Here is an 8770-nt window from a genome sequence, read left to right as displayed (position 1 = left end):
TAATTCTTAGAATCCCTAAGAATTTCTCTTAAATGTAAGAATTGCTCTCAGATTGCTCTTAGAATTGAGAAAAAGTTAGGAGTCATATGAAGGACCCTGAAGTTGGGTTAAGAATTCTTATCTTGGACAAAATGGCTGCCATAATAGGGATTGGAGGGCGACGCAGACGAATATTTTCTCTCGTCCACCAAACGAACAAGACTCAATGTTTCATCTTCAGTCCAGTTCGGTTTACGCTTCGGTTTGCTTGCTTCCGTCATGTTGCAGCTCTACTCGTTGATGTTTGAGGGTTCATCTGCTTCTTTTGACATGTGATATTAAATATAAACGGGAATATCCCCTAACAACAAAAGGAATTCCATCTGAGAATTTTCTTAGTGTTTTACTTAGACTAAACTAAAAGTTTGTCTCAGATGAATTTTAAAAATAATTTTAAGAATATTTTCACATTTCTTTAAAAATTCTAAGAATCTTTATAAATACCGGCCCTGGAGTGTCCGTGGTCGACCTCGACCTGGTCAACGTCCCGTTACGACCCCACGCCAAGATCGGCAGATTTGACGACACCACCTCCGTGACCAGTTCAGAACTGCGACGATGACAGCAAGCAACACGATAGGACGTCATGGAAGGCCTATCCATCCGATGACGGTCATCTGTCGACTCAGAACGGCTGGACTCAGATGCAGACACCCGTACAACGGTAATATGACACCGCGACATCGTCCTGCGAGACTACAGTTTGCTCTCCAGAATGGTAATCATCCACCAGCCTTTCACCGGAGCATTGTTTTCTCAGATGAGTCCCGTTTCTCTGTCTCCTTTGTCGATGGAAGAGCAGTGTGTACAGGAGACTCCATGAACGGTACGCTGACGGATGTGTGAGGGAACGTGATCGGTTTGGCGGCGGTTGTCTGATGGTATGGGGGGGCTGTTTGCTGTGATTTCAGGAGTGATCTCATCATTGTCCACGATGCCCTTACAGCCCAGCGTTATGTTGACGTTATTCTAAGACCAGTTCTCCAGACACTTTTGCGCCGTCACCGAAGACCAGGAGGTCCCCTTCTGCTTCAACAAAACAATGCCCGTCCACATACTGCAAGAATTACCCAGGCACTCCTGCAACAAGCCGGTATCACCGTTATGAACTGGCCCGCCGTTTCACCGGATTTGAACCCAATTGAACACATATGGGATGAGTTAGGACGTCGTGTACGTCACTGCCAGCCACCACCGCGTAACGTCCTCACGTGACAATGCTCACGGGACAATGGTGGACACACCAGATACTGACCTTGATATGGGGGGGGGGGGGGGTTGAACTTTTCGATTACGAATGCAACTCGATTACTGATGATAACTGGCCATGTCTCCATGTGAATGTATCTCATGAATACCAGTCATTAATGTTATATTACATTATCCATCAATTCATTAATAGTGTGTCGTTATTTGTAATGTAAAGTTGTTTTTGCGTTTTAATTGTGTGTCAGTGTATATAGATATATACATACATATATATATATATATATATATATATATATATATATATATATATATATATATACTCTGTCAAAAAAAGAAACGCATAGGTGATAGGGAAAGAAGAAAAGTGTTTGATTTTACAAAATATCGTGGGGTTTTTTACAATGTTGCTGAATGACCATTTTTGTTAAAGGGACATTCCTGAGTTTGCTGCATTGTAAGATGTTTTCGAAAAATAAAATAATTCTACGATTAAACATATTAAATATATTTTCTTGTTTAGAATATCAGTGTCTGTATATTCAATGTGTTTCTGGTCGTCTTAATATTTGTAAGAAGCCCAAACTGAATTTTGTCTTCAAATAACTTCGTACGTACGAAAAAATATATTTTATGCAATTAAAACACATTTAATATACAGGCAGCAATATTTTATGCAGAAAAATATATTTGATGTAATTATAATCGTTTAAAAAGACTCTGTTAGTCGATAACATCATAAAATTGCAGCAAACTCAGGAATGTCCCTTTAATGTTCCTGGAATTGGACAGCATGCCCAAATGCATCCTAAAACAAATTTAACGCACGTTGTGCGACAATTGCAGGAAATCAGCATGAAATGGTCAGATTTTGGCGAATGCACGTGAAACTCGGGGAAACGATTGTGGTAGTGGTGGGTATTTAAAGGTGCGATGTTCGCAATGATGCCTCATTTCCATTTCGACGTAGACGAGTTACAAGATGCCAAGTCTAAGTCCGCCGAATCGAAACATTGCAATAGGCCGCCTCCAGTTAGGTGAATCGCAGTCAGCAGTCGCACACCACATGAATGTCCATCAGAGCACCATTTCTCGTCTCTGGGACAGGTATCGGCAATTTCAATTAGCTGAAGACCGACCCAGAAGTCGAAGACTTCGCATAACAACTGCAGCACTAGATCGCTACATCCGGGTTCTGCGCTTGCGTCACCGAATTGCCACAGCAATGAACACTGCTGGACGCATACCTGGTTTGAGAAGGGTGTCTGCACAAACCATTTGGAACCGACTTCGAGAAGCTGGTTTACGTGCTAAGAGACCGTATGTTGGCCCCGTCCTGCGACGTCAACATCGACATTTACGTGTTCCCTGGTGCACAAATGTACATGGGTGGAACTTGGGAAACTGGCAGCGAATATGGTTCAGCGACGAGTCACGTTTCCTTCTACAGCGACGTGATGGACGACAAGGTGTTTACAGACGCCGCATTGAACGTTTTGCAAAAAACTGCGTCGCCCAAGTTGACAGATTCGGTGGAGAGAGTGTCATGATGTCGGGAGTCTGTCGCGAAGTGCCGTAAGCGTATGTACCTGTCTTTTGCCGCTGTTGTAACTCTGGGGCGATCACGTGACGCTCCAATTTGCTGATAACGGTGTCAAAGCCTAGATATTGTACAAAACACGTGTAACTGCTTATTGCCACTCCCCGGCTTCCATCTGGCCAATTGCATTGTTACGTTGAGCTTCTTAAGCCTGGGCATAATTTCAGTGTTACGTAGAGACACTGTCGATAATGTTTGTGTGAATGCAACACAATTTTCTGTCAAGGGGTAGTGCACGTGCTATACGTGCATGATTTGTACGTGGAAAATGTTAGCTCTACAACCATTGAATAAGATATTGCGGACGTCAAATAATGCGTTTTGTCAGCTCCATAATTGTAAGATATCATTTCCACTAGCTGTTGAATAAGATTATAATAAAACATTTACTATTGTGTTATTAATGTTATGAAAAATATGTGCTATGCGTTTCTTTCTTTCTTTTTTGAAGAGTAAAATATATATATATATATATATATATATATATATATATATATATATATATATATATACTGACACACAATGAAAACGCAAAAGAGATATTTTTCAATATTTTGTTGTGATTAATGAAAAATATATTTATTAGACTTAAAATAACAATTTATGAGAGGATTGTTACTTTTGTCTGGGTTTTAATCCTGGTTTTGTTCTCGTTACACATACAATAGCAGAAACACAAAATGGTGTGAAATGCATTCATTACATGCTCAATCATGCTGCATGCAATGCACGTGAAATGCCAGTATGTGGACACATAAAAGTCACCTAGCGGTGTCATATTCCTCGTCACATTAAGAATGCCACGACTCAGAGAAGAACAAAGGGAGTGAGCGTTGGGCATGGTTCAAGGGGTGACTTCGCAAAGCCAAGTTGCTAGGATCCATCATTTATTGGACGACTTGTTGAACGTCATCAACAGACCAGGGCCGGTATTTATAAAGATTCTTAAATGCTTAAGAATTCTTAAATATAAGAAAATTCTCAGAACTCCTAAGAATTACTCTTAAATATAAGAATTTTAAAATAATTCTTAGAATCCCTAAGAATTTCTCTTAAATGTAAGAATTGCTCTCAGATTGCTCTTAGAATTGAGAAAAAGTTAGGAGTCATATGAAGGACCCTGAAGTTGGGTTAAGAATTCTTATCTTGGACAAAATGGCTGCCATAATAGGGATTGGAGGGCGACGCAGACGAATATTTTCTCTCGTCCACCAAACGAACAAGACTCAATGTTTCATCTTCAGTCCAGTTCGGTTTACGCTTCGGTTTGCTTGCTTCCGTCATGTTGCAGCTCTACTCGTTGATGTTTGAGGGTTCATCTGCTTCTTTTGACATGTGATATTAAATATAAACGGGAATATCCCCTAACAACAAAAGGAATTCCATCTGAGAATTTTCTTAGTGTTTTACTTAGACTAAACTAAAAGTTTGTCTCAGATGAATTTTAAAAATAATTTTAAGAATATTTTCACATTTCTTTAAAAATTCTAAGAATCTTTATAAATACCGGCCCTGGAGTGTCCGTGGTCGACCTCGACCTGGTCAACGTCCCGTTACGACCCCACGCCAAGATCGGCAGATTTGACGACACCACCTCCGTGACCAGTTCAGAACTGCGACGATGACAGCAAGCAACACGATAGGACGTCATGGAAGGCCTATCCATCCGATGACGGTCATCTGTCGACTCAGAACGGCTGGACTCAGATGCAGACACCCGTACAACGGTAATATGACACCGCGACATCGTCCTGCGAGACTACAGTTTGCTCTCCAGAATGGTAATCATCCACCAGCCTTTCACCGGAGCATTGTTTTCTCAGATGAGTCCCGTTTCTCTGTCTCCTTTGTCGATGGAAGAGCAGTGTGTACAGGAGACTCCATGAACGGTACGCTGACGGATGTGTGAGGGAACGTGATCGGTTTGGCGGCGGTTGTCTGATGGTATGGGGGGGCTGTTTGCTGTGATTTCAGGAGTGATCTCATCATTGTCCACGATGCCCTTACAGCCCAGCGTTATGTTGACGTTATTCTAAGACCAGTTCTCCAGACACTTTTGCGCCGTCACCGAAGACCAGGAGGTCCCCTTCTGCTTCAACAAAACAATGCCCGTCCACATACTGCAAGAATTACCCAGGCACTCCTGCAACAAGCCGGTATCACCGTTATGAACTGGCCCGCCGTTTCACCGGATTTGAACCCAATTGAACACATATGGGATGAGTTAGGACGTCGTGTACGTCACTGCCAGCCACCACCGCGTAACGTCCTCACGTGACAATGCTCACGGGACAATGGTGGACACACCAGATACTGACCTTGATATGGGGGGGGGGGGGGGGTTGAACTTTTCGATTACGAATGCAACTCGATTACTGATGATAACTGGCCATGTCTCCATGTGAATGTATCTCATGAATACCAGTCATTAATGTTATATTACATTATCCATCAATTCATTAATAGTGTGTCGTTATTTGTAATGTAAAGTTGTTTTTGCGTTTTAATTGTGTGTCAGTGTATATAGATATATACATACATATATATATATATATATATATATATATATATATATATATATATATATATATACTCTGTCAAAAAAAGAAACGCATAGGTGATAGGGAAAGAAGAAAAGTGTTTGATTTTACAAAATATCGTGGGGTTTTTTACAATGTTGCTGAATGACCATTTTTGTTAAAGGGACATTCCTGAGTTTGCTGCATTGTAAGATGTTTTCGAAAAATAAAATAATTCTACGATTAAACATATTAAATATATTTTCTTGTTTAGAATATCAGTGTCTGTATATTCAATGTGTTTCTGGTCGTCTTAATATTTGTAAGAAGCCCAAACTGAATTTTGTCTTCAAATAACTTCGTACGTACGAAAAAATATATTTTATGCAATTAAAACACATTTAATATACAGGCAGCAATATTTTATGCAGAAAAATATATTTGATGTAATTATAATCGTTTAAAAAGACTCTGTTAGTCGATAACATCATAAAATTGCAGCAAACTCAGGAATGTCCCTTTAATGTTCCTGGAATTGGACAGCATGCCCAAATGCATCCTAAAACAAATTTAACGCACGTTGTGCGACAATTGCAGGAAATCAGCATGAAATGGTCAGATTTTGGCGAATGCACGTGAAACTCGGGGAAACGATTGTGGTAGTGGTGGGTATTTAAAGGTGCGATGTTCGCAATGATGCCTCATTTCCATTTCGACGTAGACGAGTTACAAGATGCCAAGTCTAAGTCCGCCGAATCGAAACATTGCAATAGGCCGCCTCCAGTTAGGTGAATCGCAGTCAGCAGTCGCACACCACATGAATGTCCATCAGAGCACCATTTCTCGTCTCTGGGACAGGTATCGGCAATTTCAATTAGCTGAAGACCGACCCAGAAGTCGAAGACTTCGCATAACAACTGCAGCACTAGATCGCTACATCCGGGTTCTGCGCTTGCGTCACCGAATTGCCACAGCAATGAACACTGCTGGACGCATACCTGGTTTGAGAAGGGTGTCTGCACAAACCATTTGGAACCGACTTCGAGAAGCTGGTTTACGTGCTAAGAGACCGTATGTTGGCCCCGTCCTGCGACGTCAACATCGACATTTACGTGTTCCCTGGTGCACAAATGTACATGGGTGGAACTTGGGAAACTGGCAGCGAATATGGTTCAGCGACGAGTCACGTTTCCTTCTACAGCGACGTGATGGACGACAAGGTGTTTACAGACGCCGCATTGAACGTTTTGCAAAAAACTGCGTCGCCCAAGTTGACAGATTCGGTGGAGAGAGTGTCATGATGTCGGGAGTCATCTCATACACCGGCAGAAGTGAACTTGTGTTCATACAAAGAAAGAAAGAAATGTTTTATTTAACGACGCACTCAACACATTTTATTTACGGTTATATGGCGTCAGACATATGGTTAAGGACCACACAATTTTGAGAGGAAACCCGCTGTCGCCACTTCATGGGCTACTCTTTCCGATTAGCAGCAAGGGATCTTTTATTTGCGCTTCCCACAGGCAGGATAACACAAACCATGGCCTTTGTTAAACCAGATCATTTTTAGCACTCACTCAGGGTTTGGAGTCGGTATCTGGATTAAAAATCCCATGCCTCGACTGGGATCTGAACCCAGTACCTACCGGCCTGTAGACCGATGGCCTAACCACGACGCCACCGAGGCCGGTTTGTGTTCATACAAGGCAACCTGACAGCTGTACGCTACCGGGGTGCAATTCTTCGCCGACACATGCTTCCCATTTCGGATCGACAGAGAGAACTCTTTCAGCAGGACAATGCTAGGCCGCATACGGCACGTGTAACAATGGATTTCCTACAGAATGCGAACATTAATGCGCTGCCATGGCCATCAAGATCGCCAGATCTCAACCTCATTGCACATCTATGGGACGAACTGGACAGACGTGTACGCCAGCGTGAACCGGAGCATCAACTGTCACATGCACTGCAGGAAGAATGGGCTAGGATTTCACGTGCCCGGATTCAGAGACGCATTCAGTCTATGCCAAGGAGATGTCGCGCAGTGATTGCTGCTGCTGCTGGTGGACACACAAGGTACTGATTTCATCGCCTTCGTGCGACGCTGTTTGGTGACGAAAACATAGCAAGAACATTGTCACATACTCATGTCAAATTTGAGTGTGATACGATCATAAATAACTAAATTATGTCACTATGTATTAAAGAGATAATTCCATGAATATTTCGCCTATGCGTTTCTTTTTTGACAGAGTATATATATATAATTCCATTTTATAATTACTGTTTTGTAATAGACGTCTGGATTGGTTAAAATGCTAGCACGTTATCTAAAACAAAAAAACGTTCATTCTTCCATGAACGTGTAAACTGCACTTTTTCGGTAAACAAGTAAAAACTAAATGTTATTACAGGAACTACTTTTTATCAATTACGTCAACAACGGATTCCCCGAGGATTCCATCGTTTCTATTTTTATCCCAATATTGTCTGCACTGTGAGTGACAGTGACAATTAAGGCTTTAAACGACTCAGGTTTTGAACTGAGACACATAATGTATATGACAGGCCACAAAACCGAAGCTTCTATTAGAGGTTATAGCAGAGAATGCTCAAGAAATCAGCTGAGACACATGAGCGCAGCTCTGTCACACTTGACAAAAACATCAAATCGACAATTTAAATGCTCGAAAACACATACGCCTTCGTGCCCAATTACGCGACCTGTCCTTTCCGATAATAATATCACACAATCACAAACATCCTCTGAAATCTACACACACAGTAACACGGAAACCATTATACATGCATACCACAACTTAGTGCAATTTGTTAACGTACATTACGTTAGTGTTTTATTCTCGAGTGTAACTAGCGTCATAACATTGTTTGGCAAGGGGTTCTATATATATATACCCCCCCCCCCCCACCCCCCTCGTCTACGGCGCTCGCGTTTGATGAGTTCCGTCTACATGAAATTTCGATCCCCTCGCTAAAAATGCTGTCTACGGTGCCATTAGAGGTACATATTATTGATTTTCATTTCATTTTCATTTCGTCATGGGGTATATAATAGATGTTGTCGAAAAAACGCCGTATATACATACACACACTCACGCACGCACACACGCACGCACGCACATATACTTGCATATATATATATATATATATATATATATATATATATATATATATATATATATATATATATATATATATATATATATACAGTCAAACCTGTCCTAGCGGCCATCTGTGATAAGCGGTCACCTGTCTAACGCAGCCAGCGGCCACCTAAATCGGATCCCAAATCGCTAAAATCCCTGTATTAATCGGCCACATTAAATGTTTACTGTTATACAAAAGGGGTATTTTAACAACAGAGATAAGGTGCAGCAAA

The sequence above is a fragment of the Gigantopelta aegis genome, chromosome 9 (assembly GCF_016097555.1).
Source record: "Gigantopelta aegis isolate Gae_Host chromosome 9, Gae_host_genome, whole genome shotgun sequence".
Lineage (NCBI taxonomy): Eukaryota > Metazoa > Mollusca > Gastropoda > Neomphalida > Peltospiridae > Gigantopelta > Gigantopelta aegis.
Note: the sequence above shows the minus strand (reverse complement) of the source record.